The sequence below is a fragment of the Ctenocephalides felis genome, unplaced genomic scaffold (genome assembly GCF_003426905.1).
Source record: "Ctenocephalides felis isolate EL2017-DRISC unplaced genomic scaffold, ASM342690v1 CF-g0.4_SCAFFOLD_01492, whole genome shotgun sequence".
Classification (NCBI taxonomy): domain Eukaryota; kingdom Metazoa; phylum Arthropoda; class Insecta; order Siphonaptera; family Pulicidae; genus Ctenocephalides; species Ctenocephalides felis.
Window position 1 is genome coordinate 36,231,676 of NW_020537646.1, and position 21,158 is coordinate 36,252,833.

General features: G+C 27.5%; 1 protein-coding gene across 1 annotated transcript in view; it reads left to right on the plus strand.

Annotated features, from left to right (window-relative positions):
- Positions 1-336: 336 nt before the first annotated feature.
- Positions 337-21,158, plus strand: part of LOC113371202 (focal adhesion kinase 1-like) — a 60,549-nt gene continuing 39,727 nt past the window's right edge. The window contains exons 1-2 of the mRNA XM_026611845.1: positions 337-399; positions 19,713-19,751. The gene's annotated coding sequence lies outside the window, so the exon portion shown is untranslated. The remainder of the gene's footprint in view (positions 400-19,712; positions 19,752-21,158) is intronic.

Here is a 21,158-nt window from a genome sequence, read left to right on the forward strand (position 1 = left end):
TTATGGCCATATTTATTGAATAATTAAATATTGAAAACATAAACAAGAAATAATTATCGAATATTTGTTTACAGTTAATTTTTCTAATACTATGATGTGAGAAATTGAATATGAAAATTAATTCAGAGTGATAAATAGAACATGAACAGTTTTTATAAAAGTAATTTGTAATACAAGTGATTCATAAATAATTTAAGACACATTATTGTAATTTTTAAGTGGAAGCCCTTTATTAGGGTTCTACTTTTTGTTATATTGTGTATTAGTGATTTATAACAAACAACATTTTATGTAAAATGCTAGTATTGTAATATATTTTGGGCTCACTATGGTGGAACGCGTTGAGGGCTTCCTCATCTATCGGAAACCAGCTTACCGAGCATTTCAATATCTGGAAACGTAAGTCATTACATAAAATTACATGCTTATCTTATTTGTAACCATAATATACATATAATAATTAAAATTAAGTTTTCTTATTCATTTGTAATTTAAATTAACAAAATAATTTTAGACATAATTTAGTACACTAGTTAAACCACTGGGTTCTGCTTTTAAAATTGTATGTTATTTATCAAATTAATTACTTAATGTTTTTCTATATAGACAGATTGTAATCATAAGAAACTAAAAAAAATGTTATTTGTTGAACGACCCTAAGAATCTAACAAGTTAAGTTTATATAATGCATCATGAAATAAATGTAACAATTTTTTTAGACTGCATGTGTTACAATTTAGATACCGATACTGTAATATAATACTTTAAGTATATACATTCTTCATTGTTGCGTTTGCTATTATTTATACTCGTATGTATTGCTGCGAATGCCTTAGATTTCTAGCCGAATAGGCTTACTTGCTATTAATTGGTTGCGTTCCGAGTTTATTGGCAATAAATCGCAATTTTATTAGCCAGAGTGTACTTTTCTATACTCACATTTCAATTTCATATCTATATTTGTTTACAGACACATCATTCAGCAGTCGATCAAAAAAACATACCAATATTAATTCAAATTCTTAATTTTTTTTTTCTTTATAAAATTCTGTATTACTACAATTATTATAAATTGCTTAACCACTCGCGAGTTGCGAGATTTAGATGAATTTTGCCGCTGGAGCGGCGGCATCCGAGTGGAAAGAGTTAAGACATAAGTTTATGAACTGTATATTTTACCGCATTTTGTAGTTTTAGTTCAGTGATTTCACATATTTATGAAATAAAACCAAAGTGAACTACTTGTAAGTGGTATTTTGCCTTAAGGCAAGTTGCATAAACTTTCCGAAATGTGTAAATAATCGACTTAATAAATAATAAATAATAATAACAAAAAATAGTAAATCAATATATTAATTCATGAGTGATTCATAATAATTCCGAGTTGATTTATTACACATATTGACGTCTTTAATAAAACTCGGGGTATTTTCTAAAAGCGCAACCATACACCAAATTGAACCCACTTTCCGTAAGACTATAACGTTTTAGTATGTTCATTAAGACCATGTACTTACTCTATCGCCATTGCCATTAAAATCATCGGTATTTTTTTTCAACAATCAAATACGAAGAAATGGCTTAGCCGATCTTTGTCCAAAACGTATTAGCTAGCACGATTGACAGGGTTTTTGGCTTAAACACGACCGAAAAATGTTTGTGAGAAACGAATAGCTTTGAATTTTTTTAAATCGGTTCAGCCGTTTTCGAGAAATCGTCGACGAAGGGTCAAAAATCAGCTACATACATCCATACATACATACGCTTACATATACTTCTTCCAAATATGGTCTCATTCGATTCAGAATGACTTGAAACGTCGAGAAAACATCAAATTTGCGAATCGGATTTTGTCGCGAAAACATAAACTTCTTCTTCGTGAAGTTAATAATTAAAAGTTCATTTGACATCTGGAATTTCCAGACTATCTAAGATAAAGAATAAAGTTCTATTTATTCATAACATGATTGCTTTTGAAATGAACACGAACTTTAGTAATTAATTATTGAGTTCATTTATAAATTCATGAATTTTTTACCGACTCTTCTGTCTACTTTTGCGGCATCATATTTATATAATTACATAAAAAACACTACTATTTATGCATATTAAATTTTTACATTCGCACGCGTCGTGTAACCGTTACACGCGTCGTCTTTCGCGAGCTCTGAGACCTAGGTGACATTTGACACGGTTTGAAATATAATTTAATCGAATCTTGATTGATTTCATCCGGTGTTTATATGATTTGCATACATATCGGCATTGAAGTGCTAAAATTCATTCTGACTAGACCTCATTTATCGCACATCACTTAACAGCTTACAAGAATTATGGTGTATTTTATCAAATATAATTAATTAGAAATTATAGTGTATAATTAAGAATTCAAATGTTAAAATATACGGTTAGCTTGGTTTTGATTTTACTAATGATAGTATTATGAATATAGAGACATACCATTAAAGCTTTCTTCGGTATTCATGCATCTATCATTGTCAAAGGTTGTAATTTTTTCTGGATCCTCTTCACTTCATATTCTTGTTAATTGATTTTTTTATATTTTCTACTTATTTTATTTAACTCTTATTACTTATAATTAGAAGTATAATTGAAATAATTTGCTTAGAGCTGATAATCAGTGCTGCCTTAAGTTAGAAGTGGCGCTCACATCGAACGCTTGTGTCGTCCGAGTCGAGCTTATGAGGTATATTCGTCAATCACAGAATAAATTTTCGAGAGGAGTTGGATAAAAATATTGGTTTATTTTACAAAATTAAATAAACTTTTACTTACAACATTTTACTTCTTTGTTACGTAAGCATACACACCCCATTTACAAGAATTTCATTGTTAGTTTATTTGAAACATAGGGCATTATTGTTTTTTAAAACTCAATTAGTGTGTATATATAATTAATAGCGTACATTAATTCAAGATGAGCAAATAGCAGAGTAATTTTTCTATTATTGAAATAAATTAATATACTTATATTATAATTTATTAATTGCGTTCGATTTAATTTATTTATATTTATTTTTCATTCAATGTGTTTCAAAACTGATAAAAGGCTTTCTATAGTGATTATGTATAGCACGGTTTTTCCATATAATGATGAATTTTTGAATTACAAGGATTTTTTGTAACCTATCTTCTGCCTGAATTTAATGCATTACGTATTAAACGAAAAAAATGTAGGAATGTAATTTTCAAAAAGAACAGTAGAAAATGTTATTTAAATAGCTAAATCTTAATTATTATTGATTAGGTGTAGTATTTCGACATTTCGAAATTTATACTGTTTAAGCTTTAGGTGTAATGCCACTCAACCACTATTTTATACAATTATAGCCTAAAAATAATAATCTTAACATCTTGACAACTTCAAAAATTTCAATTTAAATGCAAATGGTATTTATATTGAAATAAAGGTATAAACTGATATTTCAATCACAGTTAAAGCCCTTGAGCGTTATACACTTTTATAATTGGAATGTATTTTTAATTTTAAAATTTACGTATATGGTTCAAAAAAATGTCCTCGACATTTTTGACAGTATGAAATAACCGATTTGAATAATTCAAAAAAAAACATTCGATTCGTATTGATAATGAGGCGTGCTGATTAGTTTTTGGCGAAGGCAGGTCTAGCCGTTCCGAAGATACGGGGCAAAAAGTGCCAAAATCGGTAACTCAGTTTGTAGAGAACGGAGCGTCGATTTTAATAATTCGAAATACATTTTACTTGTATTGAAGGATGAAGAATTGATTAAATTTTTGGTAAGGCAGTTCCAGCGGTTATGGACTCTCAATAAAAATAAGTTGAAAAATGTCATTTGGCAGTCAAAAATGTTTATTGGACATATTGTACATCAAATTATCAGATATTTTATAGAGATTTTAATAATGTGTACACATTTTTGTGTATTTTTTCTGGATTTCGTACCAAGTTTTTAATTAAGGTACGGGAGGTTCCAGCAATTTGGCTTAAGGCACGATGTTATGCACCCCACTAGTATATATTGTGAGTGATTGAAATATACGGTTAATTAATTGACATGAATTAATCTAGTATGAAGTGTTTGCCTGTTGGTTTTGCCTACACAAGAAATGTATAACATTTAATGTAGCATTCAGCTCGGTTTCAATGTGCAACACAATCGATTTTGACTGCAATATCACATCATGCTTGAAGAAAAATATTTAGTAATTTCAATATGCGCGACAGCTCTTCGGTTATTTATATGCGGATATAGTTGCATATAAGGCTTATGAGTCGTTAAATAAGCTCCGTGTGCATCCTTTATGATTTACTACTCAAAGTGTTTACGTTGACGAATAATGCGTTTTGGAAACTCGTAATATACAATACACAATACATACTATATGGTCTGAGATTAAATGACGATAAAATAGATTGAATTCCATAACGCACACATTAAATGCATTGTAATGTATTATTAACTGTGAATGTATAGATTTTATAGATTTTCTTCCCCTGAAAGGTTGTTTCCCAGTCATAGCATAGGTGGTTAAACCCTCTTTTATAGGTAGTAAATACAAAGTTTAATAAAATAGAACAATTTTAAGGAATTATCATAATTCATATTTGAAAAACTGAAAAATATAATAATTAGAATTTATAATAGTTTTTCGTCAATTAATGAATGTAAAATATCGAACTTTTAATAAATGAGTGCGCGTAATGTTCACGCGATTGAAGTGAAACTTATTTGCTACTGTATAAGATGGCATTTAAGTAAAATTAATACATTATAAACAGTTTTGTTTATTAGTTTTTGTTTATTAGTAATGTGGTAACACTCGTGATGCACACATTTATTAGTATCAACCATTATACACATTTATATAATTATAAATTATATATAAAAATATGTATAATATTTAAAAACAATAATGTAATTAAAATCATACTTCAAATATGACATGATCGGTTTGTCATTGTAATTAGCATTTAGAAATGAACCTTCATTAGAGAAATGAAGTAATTGCTGATTAATAAATTCTATAATATTTGTTCACACAGTGGATTATGTTAAACAACGCCTAAACAAATATTGTTTTCACTCATCATGTAATTGTGTTTGAAGAACTTCATGTAATTAAAATTAACATACATTATTGACTGCTTGTATTTTTTCCTTTTTCACTGGCGATTTCATTTATTGAACAGCTGTAATATCTGTCTTGCCTAAAAATATTTTTCATTTTAATAACTTCAAAGATTATAGAAACACGAATAATATAGAAATAATTCTAATCAATAAACTTACGTTTAGTCACGACACAAATGTTTAATTGTTTTATTATTTTCATGAAACAGGGTAAAAGATTCTTCTGATTCAGCATTTTCATTAAATCAAGATTTGTACTACGATGTAACTTTAAAAGTTCATTTATCTATGTCGGTTTTCTTGTTGATATCGGTACGCATACAACGTTGATTCCGGTACTCATACAACGACAGATCTCTATTCACATACACGACGTCTAATCACAATCGATCGTATAGAAATGATTTCATCGAGAGCGAATGGCGAATTATTGGCACTCGACTCGGCCGTAAAGCACTTCCGTTGCATTTGTACGGATTTACACCCTAGTCGCCGCCGAAAGAAGTTTTATTTGAATAACTTCAAACCTATTTTTGTATTTTGACTCTAAACTAATAATTTAATTCATATTTATGATAGCTATTTGCGGCTATTGAATTTTCTCGAAATTTTCTTAAACTGAATAATACAATAATACAACCGAATAAAAAATTGTGGTCTTGTTGAAAGTTTTGCCCATGTAGTGGGATTTAATTAAAAATTCAACTACAGATTATTGTATTAAACAGTACGTTCTCAATTATTCTACAAAAGCAAAATATTATAAATGCGGGGATATTCGTATTTCTCCAATAAATGGATTTATTGACGTTAAATCGCCCCTATTCGCGCACGTGTTTTATCTAAGGGCGTTACGCAAAGGCGGCAACAAAGGACGTCCGAATCCATTCATGGATTTTGCCATTATTGCGTTTGGGGGGTTTCCCGTGGGACAACATAGAAATATGGACTTGTTTCATTTTTTCAATGCTTAAAAATATACCAGCTCTTGTGAGTGTATAGTTAGGTTTTTTGGTTGAAAAAAAAGGTATATAAACTTTTATATTGGTATATAAACTTTTAAACGAAAACTCGCTATGTGTCAAAAATTCTTCAAGACTTCAAACGTCAATCGTGAAAATATTTGAATGAAATAAAGTACGTGATTTATGATATATAATAATATGATTAAAAAAATGAGATTGCTATTAAATGAAAAATTAGTCTATAATGTATTGTTGATTATTGCGTAATAATAATTTTGATAAAACAGTATTTTAAAATGAGCAGATTTTATAATAATTTGAAATTAATTTAATATTCCTCAACTTTAACTTTAAGCCTTATCCTTAAAATTAAACATTGAGATTTTTTTTAAAAAAAAATCATATTTTAATACATGTTATTTGTTAAGTATTTTTTACCAAATGAAGTGCAAAAAATGATGCTTTTTCAAAACAAATAAGTCTGAATTGAATTATTACATTCCAAAGTAATAATTTTTTATGAAAACGATTATTTGTCTTATACCGATACCTTAGCGTATAGGTTCTAATGGTTTTAAGTAAATGCAAGGAGAATTGAGTGTGAATTTCCAATTTGCTATTGCTATATTTTTAATACCAGAAATAAATATTTCAATTACACAGTCGCACTGAAAAGAAATTTAAATGTCATAACATTACCCGAGGGTAAGTTCGCTCGCAAAGTGTTATTTTTGAGTTGAAATCTAAGAAGAAAAGTGCATGTGAGGGAAAAAATGTGTTAAACACATTTTTGTAATGTATTTTTTTGTCTTGATCTAGAATTGAATGATAAATATTCTTATTTCATAGTACAATGAGTTTGCACTTTCCCGACAGCGTTAGTGCTACCGACATTCGGGCGCCGCAGTACTCTCATCTCAATCTAATTAGAATTTAATAATCACATGCAATGCGATGTATGTGTATCAGTTCGTCACATCTGATAAAATTATAGTCTGGAAATCAGAACGTGACAAACTTTCACGGTAAATACGTTTATTACATGGATTGCAAAATCTGTGAGGAAGGCACAAGTGTGGAGTTTTTACAAACTTTTAATTCGCTCTGAAATAACCGCAGTTGTGATTTAAATCTCGAAAACTACAAATTGAAAATATTTTTTATATATTTATGTTTCTTTGCGTTAAATACTTTTTCTGATTATTTTATCATATTCTGAAATAATATTTATGACATATATCAGAGAAAATTGTTGGATTTGCACAGTTTGTTATAAGGCATGTATGTATTTTATTTATATTATATTAGAATCAGCCACGCTTTCGATATGTCCAATAATTAGTATATAGAGATTTAATAGTATGCGTTTTCGTAATTTATTTTATAGAAGAAAAATGGCCGCATTTAGACAAATAATTATGAAAAATTTCAAAGCACACTTTTATAATGTTGAGGCCATATTAGCTTCCGGGTATGCGCGAATTAAGTTCAAAATTGAATGATTTTGAAGTCTGAGTTTTGACTTTTTTGAGAAAATATGCTTGGAATAATTGTATTTGTGAATGATTTTCAATCATATAAAAGAATCATAATATTTAAAATAGTGCTATTTTGCCTTCTTATGGAATTGAAATCCATTTTTAAGCTATCGAATCATTATCATTTTATATATTCTATAGATACTTACCTCATCGATTGATAGCTTACAATGCTTCAATAGCTTACAATATCACGTATGTAAACTTTTTGAATTCAACCATAAGGCTAAGTTATTATTTGAGTATTTAATGTTTATTATTTGTATTACATTTATTCTTTTAATTTGTATTAAATTCATAATTTTCTATGTTTTTTTTTATAATTTTTATTTGGCTTCGCTTACTCTGAGCACTTATAGTCTAAGAACTATTGGACTAACCTATTTTCTCAAAGCTAGAATTTTTTTAATGATATTTTATTATCGACCCATTAAGAAAGTACCAGTCTGGCAGTCATTCCGCGATTGCGTCATCATCCCTTCAATTTGTGAAAATGTAAAAAAAAAAAATTTTCATAACTTGCTCGCACAAGGCTCAAATTTTGAGGGTGTATTCTTTTAACTGTTCAGAAAGTATATGTAAAAAGCCAGCCCATTCTGACGGTTGGCGAGTACATAATAAAAGTCACGACGCGCAAGATGTGGGCGCATTGCCATACATAATGGACTAATACCCTTGTATTTGAATAATTTATACGCCATTTTGAAGGTCATTTTGAAAACATCGGATGACTATAATTTGGGTATAAATAATTGGTGCATAAAAAGATTGTTTTCAACCATGTTTCAAACAATTTACCATCGTTCCATAATATAATGGTCTAGATTTCTATGTCACTCAATTTATATTTGCCATGTTATACAAGATTAATATAATTATAATCAGCTTTTTCACACTAATCTCCGTCTTAAAGGCTTTTACATTTTTTTCTATATTATAGCTTCGGTATTCTATTTAAATAAGTCTTATCCTATTTTCATTACACATCAATGTAATTGGATTATATCGGACAATGCTGAATCGTCTCATGGAAAAACGACCTTAATGTTCGTGGGTAAAAAAATATATTTCTTTCCTTTTTTTCATGTTTAACTTTGTTGTTAGGGCATATCAGAATTTTTTCGAGTTTGAGGATTGCAATAATGAAAAAATATAAAATTATTCATGTTAATAAAAAATTACGAGCAAATACAATTTTCATAAGCATTCATATCAGTAAGGTAGCCTAAATGTAACTTGATATTTAAACATTATTTGTGTATTGTTTGTTCTATTTCGCTTTTTGTAAGAGTAATTAACAAAAGAAAAAATTAATAGTTTACGCATAAAATTTATATTAGGTCATATCAAAAAGTTGTTTAATAGGTTATTTGTATTACTAATTACAAAAAATTTGATATTATTATATCTAATAAGCACTAGAAAATATATGATTCGAAAATTTTTACTTCTCATAATTATATATGAAAAAGTGTAAAACTATATTATGAAATAGAACCGAGGAATATAAACAATATAAAACAAAATGAAAAATATTGTGTTAAAATATGTGATTAATATTGTCTTTGAAAACATTTAACGCGCGATACTTACAACTAATTTGTAATAAATTCCTAGCTAATTACAGTTAAATAATAACTATTGCATTATCATGGGAATTTCGTCACGTATTACCTTTATAAAATTTAAATACAAATATAAATAATGCATTTTCTATAGTTCCAGAAACGGATATGAGAATCTTGCACACAATGTCTTATAAGTGGCGTGACAAAAATACTAACAGTAAAAATAAGATAAGAATCTATTCAACGAAAAAGAACTGCACGAATAAAGTGCCAACTATCAATTTTACACAAAAAGGACACAGGAATTGATGATAAACCTTCTCTGTGTATTTTTGCTTTAGATTTTTAGATACTAGTAATATCAAAGATCAAAACTTAGGGTTCGTATCATATTGGGAAGTGATGCAAAATCAATTCGTTTAAAAAAAAAAGAATATACGAGTATTCGTATTATTTATCTTTAAAATGCTAATTAGTTTTAACAGTAATTGCAATAACTGATTCTTACTTTCCATATATAGATTTTAAATAGATTTAATTTTTCTGAATTTGGGAAACTAACATATGTATTGAAGAAATATAAAGGTATGCAAGAAAATGTATTATTTTCGACAAAAATAAAATTTTAATTAATTGTTTTTGTTCTATTTATCTGCTATAACAATTAAAGTTATTTGGTTTTCGTTAAAACTAGAAGATATATAAATAAAAAAAACCTAAATTTTGCTTGGCTGCCCTCGTTTATATTGCAAATCAATATAATTTGTTTATGACTTATAATAATATAATATTTATTTAATAATAATATAATAATAATATAATAATAATATATTTATTTAAAGGTTACTTGTTTTGCGATCCGAATGGCAAGAGAGTTTTTTTTTTACATAGTTAACATTAACATAAAAATGGCGGATAAACATTACATTTAACATCATAACATTTCATTGCATAAAAAATGTGACAAAACAATTTTGTCTACTATATAAAATAAATAAATTTAATTATTAATGAACTATATAGATACACATGCTTGTTCAATGTGTCTAATAACAGTTTATGCCTTACTAATTGTTAAAGTCTGTTAGTCTATTTTTCATTCAACATAACGAATGTCAGTGTTTTTTAGCTGGCTCTCGTATCTGCAATCTGCCACTTTTCGAACCTCATAAAGAGGTGTTGTTTTTCTGAATTGTACAATTTATCAGGAATTTAACTCATTTGAATTTAACTCTTGAAACTTTTTGAACTCTTGTGTTTAGATCTCCGTGGTAACATAAGCCTACAAATTTACTTGATGACATCGAACAGTTGATCACAAATAATGTGATGAAATAAAAAAACGACCTTGTGGTTACTTTTTATTTATTTACTTAGTGTTAATTTATTGTTATTCAAAATGTATTAAATATTATAGTTGAAAGGTAGGAATTATGGATCAACTACAGGTGTTCAATTTTAAAAAGATATCCTTTTCATCTATATGGAAATTGATAGTAATCTTGTATATTACAAATTCTTTATCATTTATGATATGGAAATCTGATATGGAAGTAATTCTGGTAGACAAAAAACTTGTACGTAGTCTTTTAACACTCCTGGTCTGATCTGTAATCTTCGCATTTCACATTTACGGCGCTAACGAGCCATGCCTCGGCGTTGATTGATGGAGATAAATACTACAACTCAAATTAGGATTAAACTCGTTTATTTTTTTCTGAGATATTAGATGACGTCATGTAAGAATGTTGCTACCTTTTTCTAGTTGTAATTTAATTGAAAGAAGGCATTCTGCCTAGCCTATTAGATCTACTTGCATTAGTTTTAATTAAAAGTTTTGAAGACTTTAACAGAAGCAGCCTTACTAATCAATAGACCAATGGGCATAAATATTCTTGACTCATCAATTAGTAAAATAACCTTATTTATGACTTTTTTTTTCTCAATTTCATATTACTACTACTTATATGCAAATTAGTCGTTACTTTTGAAAATCGTAGAGTTTGGGAATTATATGGTTTTAGAATCGCCTGCTTCCGTAGTAATTAGAAGCTTTTTCATATGACTATGTAAACTTTCCATAACTGTTTGTTGAACAACGTGTGTATTGGCGTGATTTTTTAATTACTGGATCTTGTTCTTATAAAGTCTTTAATATACAGCACATTCAGATCATTATGCAGAGTTTTATTGCTCAAAACAAAATCGAGATCGGTATAAACATCTTTATTTGAAAAATGGATTAAAATAGAAAATAGAAATAAGTAGCACTGTTATAAGTAAATTCACTTATGACAGTGCTACTTGGTGATGACCCAATCTCTCTAATATTGATCTTTCAATTATTATTGTAAATAATAGTTGAACATTAGATGTTATATTTATACGATTGCTTATTCTAAACTTGCTCGTTTATTTTTACTTATTGTTAGAATAAGTAAATATGTGCTTTTAAACTATTTCATTTTTATATTGTCCTATCATTTACATTAAACTGATATAGATTTTCATAAAATACATGTACTATATATTGTTATATTTTTTGATAAAATATCATATTTCATTGTTGCTCAATACCTTTACCTTTAACTTAAAGGATTTAAGCTTACGTTTACTGATACATATAATAAGTTGCGGTGTCGATACAGTTTTGGCATCATTTTTTGCCTAAAATAGTTTGGCATTCATCTGCGATGGATGGTGTTACATTTGCTCCATTGTTAAATTACATATTCACATACCGTGAAAATAAATTTCAAACATGAAACGAATTGCCTTTCGTTGCGGACAAATACAACACCCATTACATTCGAATGATGTAAGGTTTTATCAGCTCATTTTACTCTGTAATTGTATATTTATTGTATAGGTAACAGATTTTATACTTTAGTTCAGTTTGATAATAAAACGTAATTTATATTTGGAATAATTTGTTATAGAGACATATTCATTTCAATTTTCTCTCAATTAAAATTCTAACAAATAATCAATCTTTATGTTTATCATTGTTAGTATATTCCATGCTTTTATAAATAAAACATTTTATTACAGTTGTGGCATTTTTGATCTTTGCTTTGCTCTTTTATTAATAATTTTTAGGCAATATACAGGAGGTTTATTCTTTTGTATATTGTCAATACAATAAACTTCAAAATTAAGTAAAAATGGCAAATAGTAATACGTTCTTTGAGGAGTTTGAATAAACATCCATTCATATAATTCATTCATTCATTCATTCATTTGTCATATGTCCACTATTCATATTAAAGAAGACATATTTATTATTGATTTTATATATTCAACGTTCAATTCATTTATAGAAGCTTTCTTAGAAAACTCTAATGATTCGATTGTGAGTGTGAGTAGAATACAATTGTACATAAAATTATAATATAATCCGTCAATTTAAGTCGATTGTTTAATCTTATTCATTTCATTGAGAATTATGATTTCAGAATGAAAGGTTTATCAATATTTTTTTTAATGATATACTAAATTCTTCGGCGGTTCGTTTCAAATAAAAATTTTATTTTAATTATAATTAAATGTATTTTGTCTTGAAATTTTTGATCCATTTTTTTATAGAAAACCGTACTAATTTACATACGACAAATCAATCAATCTATTTTCTGTTCTCATTGATTTTATCGCGAGCTCAAACTTACCTTGTGGGCTCTCTAACAAACTTACTCTGGTATAGTATATTGTATGTAGTTATAAACTCATTTCGTTGTTTTTTATCTGAACAATTTTAATATGAAAGTGCTCGTAACATCAGAATTATGAGATAGTCAATTATTATTAGCATGGGTTGATCGTAAAGAAGGGCTCCTTAACGGCGACTATTCGAAAACTAGTCCCAGTTTATAGCACCGCATATGAGATGCTTGCAAATAGTTTGCATCAGGACATATAATCAGTGCGCTAGTTAAGATTTTCGAAAAAAAATTCAGCACATAAAATATTATTAATATATTGATTATAATTGAAAAATGAATTTAGCAAGTGGTATCGCATTGCCCTTTTGAGTAAGCAGGTGACCATACCCGGTGCCGGAAGCAATATTTTTCCGGATTTAGAATTTTTTATCTCGGGTTTTCGAAAACTATAGATTTAAATTGAATTTTCCGAATTACTTGACAATAAAATTACAACTACTCATCGAATATTTGAAAATGTTATATAAAACGTGAATGACTATATCATAATTATAAATTAACAAACCAAACTTTTGAATGCCTGGCATAAGTGCTATTTTTTTTAAGATGATTTTGAAAAAAAAAATTAACAGAATTTTATAAAATGTTTGAAAGCGAGAAAACATAGATCCAAAAATATAAAATATAATATAACAATTGAATAAAGTTTTTACTAAAAGTAAGCAATTTTAATTAAAAAAAAGGATTTATTTAAAGAAAGCTAAGTTTAGTATCACCACCCCCTCTCTGGATTAGAAAAACTAAAAGTTACTGTCTTGGTTTGGACTTAAAAAAAATTTGGTCACCTTATCTTAAGGCACATGTGCAAAAAATTTGAATTCACAATTGTTAATGAATATTTAGCACTTGAAAATTATTTAAAATTCTGACAATTTATATTATTAATTAATTTATATTATATTTTTTACATGATGGTTTTAGATTCCATTTATTGATGCCTATTGACCCTAAATTCACGAATATCGTTTATAGTCCAAAATAACTAATTGGTCAATGAATTATATTATTTTAAATCTATTCGAATTTACGCTAGTTATTTGTTTGTTTATAGTATTATCATCCTGATTTTTACAAACTGCGATGTTAATGAAATTAGATAGAGCTAGGGCAAGATTGTATGTGGGATGCAGCACAACATTACAGGACCTTCAGTATTTTGCTAGGAGCTATCAAATAAGAATGTAACACATTATATAGATCTCAATTTCTTTGCAACTTGTCAATTCTGATCTATTTTATTTGATTGATTTATCTAAAAATACCAACCAAACCAACTACATGATTTTGTTTCTTATTCACTGAGATTTCGATGTGGTTTGGCTTGGTTCACAAAGCTAATGCATTTCATTTGTATATAATAGTATATTCGAAAATTATTTATACAAGATTATTTGATCTTAATTAATTTTATTTTAGTTCTCGATAATAAACGAAGTAATTCGATAATAAACAGGACGAGCTGCAAAAGAGTAATTGCATATTAAATGTGTTTACTCACAATATTATATACTGATTAAATCTAAAAGTTTGTATGACATTTTGAATATATTAAATTTTTACCATACCACGAATAAATCAAATGATTTTATTCAATTTTGAATATAGATTTATCTTTCAAGGATGGTATTTTAGAGCTTATCTAATTTTAAAATACTTGAATACATCCATTGCGTAAATATACTTATTGGCACTTGATTTTATTATAGATAAAATCCTTGTCGTCTTAACGTAACTCAAACTATTTTATTAGAATAGATAATACCACCATTTCATAGTAGCTTGGTGCTTGTATATCCTTTAAACTTGTTCTTGAACAGAACGAGCTGCAAAGTAGATAAATGCACAACAAATGTGTTTACTTACGATATTATAAACTTATTAAATATAAAGTTTGTATGACATTTATACAAATAATAAATTAAACGCTTTCGTTTATGTGGATAATAGGTTTAATTTTTATTAATACCTACTTCAAAGTTAGCAATCTATGTATTATATATATAATAATTTGAAAACCTTGTTACATCGAGTATAATTAATTATATTTGCTGTTAAGAAGCTAAATCTAGAGAACAGATGAAACTTAAAATACTGAAATAAAATTTCAAACATTTATTTGTCCACACATTCAGTAATTTAAAAATAAGATACATGTATATATATTCTTTCGATTTTTTGGGCGTTGAAATTTGACTATTCGCAAAAATAAATGTCAGAAGTAAAAAAATAAAAACAGCATTTAAGAGGAAAGATTACATGATTATCGTTTAATACAATATATTTTGAGTTATTTCAATATCTTTCGTCTTCACCAACTTACTAATAACAAGTTTAATTTAATTTGTTGTAATATAATATATAAATGTATATATTTATAATGATATATAAATTTTCATCTACTTGAAGTTATTGTCCAAAACAGCAAATTTTTATTTTGTATTTTATATTTTTCTACTATCAACGATTATATATTTTGTGGCCTTGTTTCATATGACCTACCTCATTAGGGGTTTTATTGCATGTCATATGCATGTCGCAGTGTTATAAAAATATATTTATTTACCACATCGAGGTAATTAATATTCATTTTATTTATGTTTCTAATTACTTAGAGTAGTGAAAGTACATTAATAATACCTGTATTTAAATTTCGGATAAATGACCATTTATTATATAGGTTACATTAATGCACATTGCGTGCTCAAAGGTAGTTTCAGTTTACTAACTGATCGATTACATGTGTATAATATGTGTTTGCGGTAAAACAAACGAAGTTAGTGGAACTACAAATATTGTAATCGAGTGAAAAAATTGTATGGCATTGTGCTTTTTGACAAAATAACCTAATAATTAATATCAATACAGGAAATAATCATCGTTCCTTTTTTAATAAAAGATCAGTCGATCATATCAAAGGCCATCTACCGCATTGTATGGAAAATGAAAAAAGCTTTAGTAAACATCTAGCACTCAATGCGATTGCTTGTTTTCGATCACATAACGTATGAATTCCCCCAATTTTACCCTCTCATATGTTCTTTGGGGCCAAAAGCGGATGGGTGCGTCATGTTATTTCAAAGGGTGGGCATACGTAGTTAAGATAGATTATGTTTTTAATTCTATTAACAAGCTTTTGGCCTGAGTAAAGTCTAAGGTATAATATATATATATATATATATATATATATAACATAAATCTATCTATAAATCTTATAATTAAAATTATTGCTATAACAGCAGAAGTTCTAGCATGAATATTTCTACTTACACGTTTCAATAAATATGCTATATTCACATCTTTTTTGATGTTTTATATTGAAAAATATTTTTTTATCGTAAAAGTTATTAGTCAAACGATTGTTGATTTGAAGGCAGTCGTATCTGTGTATAGCAAATGATGATTATTTTAATAAAGTTATAAAAGTGATACACAATTTTTGTCTTAATAACTATTTTGATATTTCTCATTCTATTTTAATATTGATTTAACTAACTTTTTGCTACATTATTATATTAGATTATATTCTAAATTTTTTTTTTAACTTTGTTTTATTTAGCAATCAGAAATACATAAAGATTCCTATGAGCTAAATTGACAATATTTAAGAGCGATGTCTAAGAAGAACTCCAATAAGATCTTCTTAGTTTAACAATTAATATGATAATATTTTATTAGAGCTAATCTAAGACTAAGTCTAAAGGCCAGTGTCATTTCAATCTCCTTATGCCAAAAGGATGAGTAATGTCAACTATTGATGAGTCCAGTTTTTGAACGTTAATTGCACCGTTTTTATGTTAAGATCGCTGTGAATGGTTTCATTTGTCACATACCACGGAGAATTAAGTATTGTTTGTAGAATTTTTGACTGTGTCCTCTGCAATCTGCATTATAGCTATATTCGATTTGTAAGCACAGCCCTAGAGCTCAATTCCGTAGGTCAGATTGGTTTGAAGATTGTTTTTTTATAGCAGCAATTTATTTTCAAGGAGAGCTTAGACTTTTTACTCATTAGCCAATTGAATTATTTCATTTTGAACATTATTTCCTGCTTTTTCATTTTATGTGAATTTTCCAAGTAAGTTTTCTGTCTAAATGAGGATTCTATTCTATATTCGACACAAAACTGTAATTAAATGAACAAATTTATCAAGGCTTTTTCAATTTTCTCTATTGAAACAATTTTCTTTTTTTTATTATGTTTAAAATTTCCTTTTATTATATTTTTTATATTAAGCTCGTTTGTTAAACCATTTTTAGGCAAATTATTGAAATATTGTAGAAACTCGAAAAAATATATATTTGTATGGTAAATAGTTGGTGTGCAAATGTAGTACTCACATATCACTTTGTCACGGTTTAGTGAGAACGGCTGAACTGATTTGGGTGGTTAAAAATTTTATGCACAGAGAGAGCCCATTGGTTAAAGCAAAACTCAGACACAGTAATATTTACCTATCTTTGAAAAGATCATCAATCTATATTAATTTGCTTGATGATCTTATCTGATCTAAATTTATATATTTCGATTTTTCTTATTTAACAATATTTTCTTTCACCCTTTATCTATTTTAATCTCAAATGCACTATTTTAATGACATATCAAATTTCAAAACTCAACAAGTTCTAAAAGTACATTTTTGTATATTTATATTCTTCATTGTTTAATGAACTTTTTTTGCTTAGTGTATACTTTGGAAAAATGTTGTTTCCAGTGAGATTATTTTTACAAGTGCTTTATGCTCTAAATTCCCATGTACTTTCTTTCGTAGTTTACATTGCTGGACTCATATTTTCGTAAATTAAAGTTTTGTTTATGGCTTATCGTTTACTCTGAAGGTGTGACATGCAAGTGAAATATATTGGAGTGCTTGTAAACTGTGAAAAGTTGCCAGTTGACAAGTATCGAGTGAAGAGTCGATATTGTTTACATGTAACAGTCGTTCACTTACTGACGATTGATGGTGAAAATATGGTAAATATTTGTCATTGCATATCGGATCATAAAACTATGATGAAGAATAAAGAATAAATTTAAACAATTTATTATATCTATAAAATATACAAGGATAAACATTATTTTATCTTGTCATCAAATATATTTCATTTCGTCATTCTCTTGAACAGTCTTTGTATCCTTATTAGGTGTTGTTTTATTTCAATTTCAATGAAGTCACATTTCAGGATCGAAGTGTAAAAACTACACTTAGGTTTTATTGATTATGACAAAAAATACTGAAAAAACTTTTATATGTAAAAATCACATACAATCTCCTTTAATCATTTGCTTGTTACAAAGATATAGTTATCAAATTTTTGTGTCGTATATGTTTTAATTTTAATTCTAATTACATGAACATAGCATATACATACATCTGTATTTTTGTGTTGTCAGTTTCTATCGATAAAGCCAAATATCGATTTAGTTCCCTTCGCCCATATTTAACGTTGCAGTTATTTTGATATAAAAAAGCTTAATAAAAAATATATGTTTATGCACCCCTACTCAGAGAGCATAGAGCATATCCGAGGGCATTCTAGGCCTTTGTTAGAATCGCATGACAGTTTTAGATCCAATTGTTACCCTTGATTTCGGAATAGAATCACTGGCACCTCATGTCGTCCCATTATGAAATTTGAAATGTTCACAAAAGACTCGTCTATGCTCTTACTTCTATAATATGGTGCAATATGGCATGAGTTTTATTATAATTTAACTTTTTCGTATTATTCGATATAACGAAAAAATAGAGGAATGATGTTTAGTGTATTGTTACTATCAAATGTAATTAGCTACTGCCCAAAGAAAATATTATAATAAAAAACTATATTTATGATGGTTGTATATAAATTCATGCTCTACGATTAATTATCCAATTCCTTAAGAGAATGTAAAAGCAACGTTATTTTTTGTTGCGTTATTTGTAGAATATTTTTAATACAATATTTGTTTAAAAAACTAATTTTTTTATTCATTCTTTAGTTTAGTCATTCTTTGCATATGCAAAAAATATGAGACATTGTATTATTATTTTTATTGTACTATTAGTTGTAGATAATTTCAAAAATGATTTATTTTTAGATTACATATATGTACTTGTCTTGATTTGATCAATTCAGCTTTTATTTGGTTTGCAAAAACGAAATATGTCATAGTCAATGAGGGCACAGAGTGCTCAGTTTGCGGAATAAAATATCTCTTGATATTATAATATAATATAATAATATATGAATGTAACCGATTAATGTAAGTAATCATACAAGTGAATCAGACCAAACTTGGAAATAAAATTTTCTCATGTGTTCAATTGATATATAATAATTACCTATGTTTATTACCTTAATAACTCCATGGCGTTTTACCAACATTCTCCAACAGAGATGATGAATTGATTCATGATTCTATAAAATAATTATTAATTTTCAAAATCTAAATTTTTTTGTATCAGTAATAATCATAAGCATTTTAGATACTACAGATAAAATGATTAATTTCTACATATTTCGTTCAAATTTTTTTTGTAAAGTTTTTAGTAGATTTATTTACAATATTTTTGTTATTGCTGCACTTTCTCATTATATTGGAAACATTTTGAAAGAACACTGAAGTTCTTGTCATCTAGCACATATTAGAGATAGATTTTTGAACTCGAAGCAAATGCACTTATTATTAGTTATTAATATAAAATTTATCTTTGTAATATCACGTTGAAAATATCTTTTGCAATAATATTAGTTGCAATATAAAAATTTGTTAATTTGTGATAATAAATGTTTTATTTCTTTGCAGAAGTTCCCGTGTAGTGAACTCGGATCATAAAAACTTACAGTAAGTTTTGAATATTAATATATTATATGTTGCTTAGTATGTTTATATATGTATGAAGGTATGAAATTATAATTGCTCTATATTTATAATATAAATGTGATTATACTCTAATCATTAGAGGGAGTGTGGATTGCATTTTAACACATTTTATATGTTGTTTATACTTGAAAGTATTTTACGATACATGTTCCATAACATATTCAAATATAATGCAATTTTAAGTTTTCTGATACTTCGAATACTAATTTGATCTTCTCATTAAAAATTCCTAAAAAGTTATAAACGGCACATTATCTGAACAAGTTTGACTTATCAATCAATAATCTAGGCTCAAATAATTGTTATTGAATTACATATTCTTAAATAAGCATGGCATTTAAAGACATGATTTGATATTTTTTTATGAAACTTCATTGTGATAAAGTAAATAACATTTAAATTATTTCAAATTTTTGAATTGTTTCTTGCATATCGGTAGCAGTTTCGTATTGTACGTATATACATATATATATCCCGCATTTAAGCTTTTTCATTCTTTTCCATTTTATCGTTTGTGCAAATGTATTTTTTCAGTTACTTTTTGGTCGTGTATTCTTTTATTCGATTATATAAAAGAGCGTACGGGCGGTTAAATCGAAATTGCATGTTTTTTTGTTGTATGCAAGGTTGTATGCAATTGACTTCGGCTTTTTAGGAATTCTAAACGATTTCAGTACGATTTTTATTAGGAAACATTTCCTATACCGCCAACACCCAATCGCATAAGTATAAAGGATTCATGATTTCAGAGGGAGTTAATTATATAATTTGTACAAAGTATAATTATATATAAGAAATTTCAAATACAATAACTTTATAAAAATTCCATTATACCAATTTTTTTTGCTAATTTTTGCTGTGTTATGGATATCAATCCAAATCATATCTCGGTGAGTTTTATGACAATAAATAGCTCGAAGTTTAACTTACAAATTTTAATCATCTTTGTGTTAATTATTTTTTTCGAATTTGTGCATTCTATTTAAAACTAATCTCTTTTAAAAGCTAATGATTTGTGATCATTAATTAACTTTCCGTAGGGCAAGTTATAGTAATCGCAAAAAAAATCGAAAATGAAAATTTTTGCATTTCTCGACGTTTCAAAGGTTTCTGAATATTTTGGCATACCTTAGAAAAAATGGATGTATGTGTGTGTGTGTGTTTGTGTGTGTGTGTGCGGTGTGTATGTATGTGCGGATACAAATTTTCGTCGACGATTTCGGGAACACCGATCAACCGATTTGAATAATTCAAAAAACATTCGATTTGTATTGATAAGGAGACGTGCTGATTAGTTTTTGGCGAAGTCAGGTCTAGCCGTTTTGAAGATACGGGGCAAAAAGCGCCGAAAACGGTAACTCAGTTTTT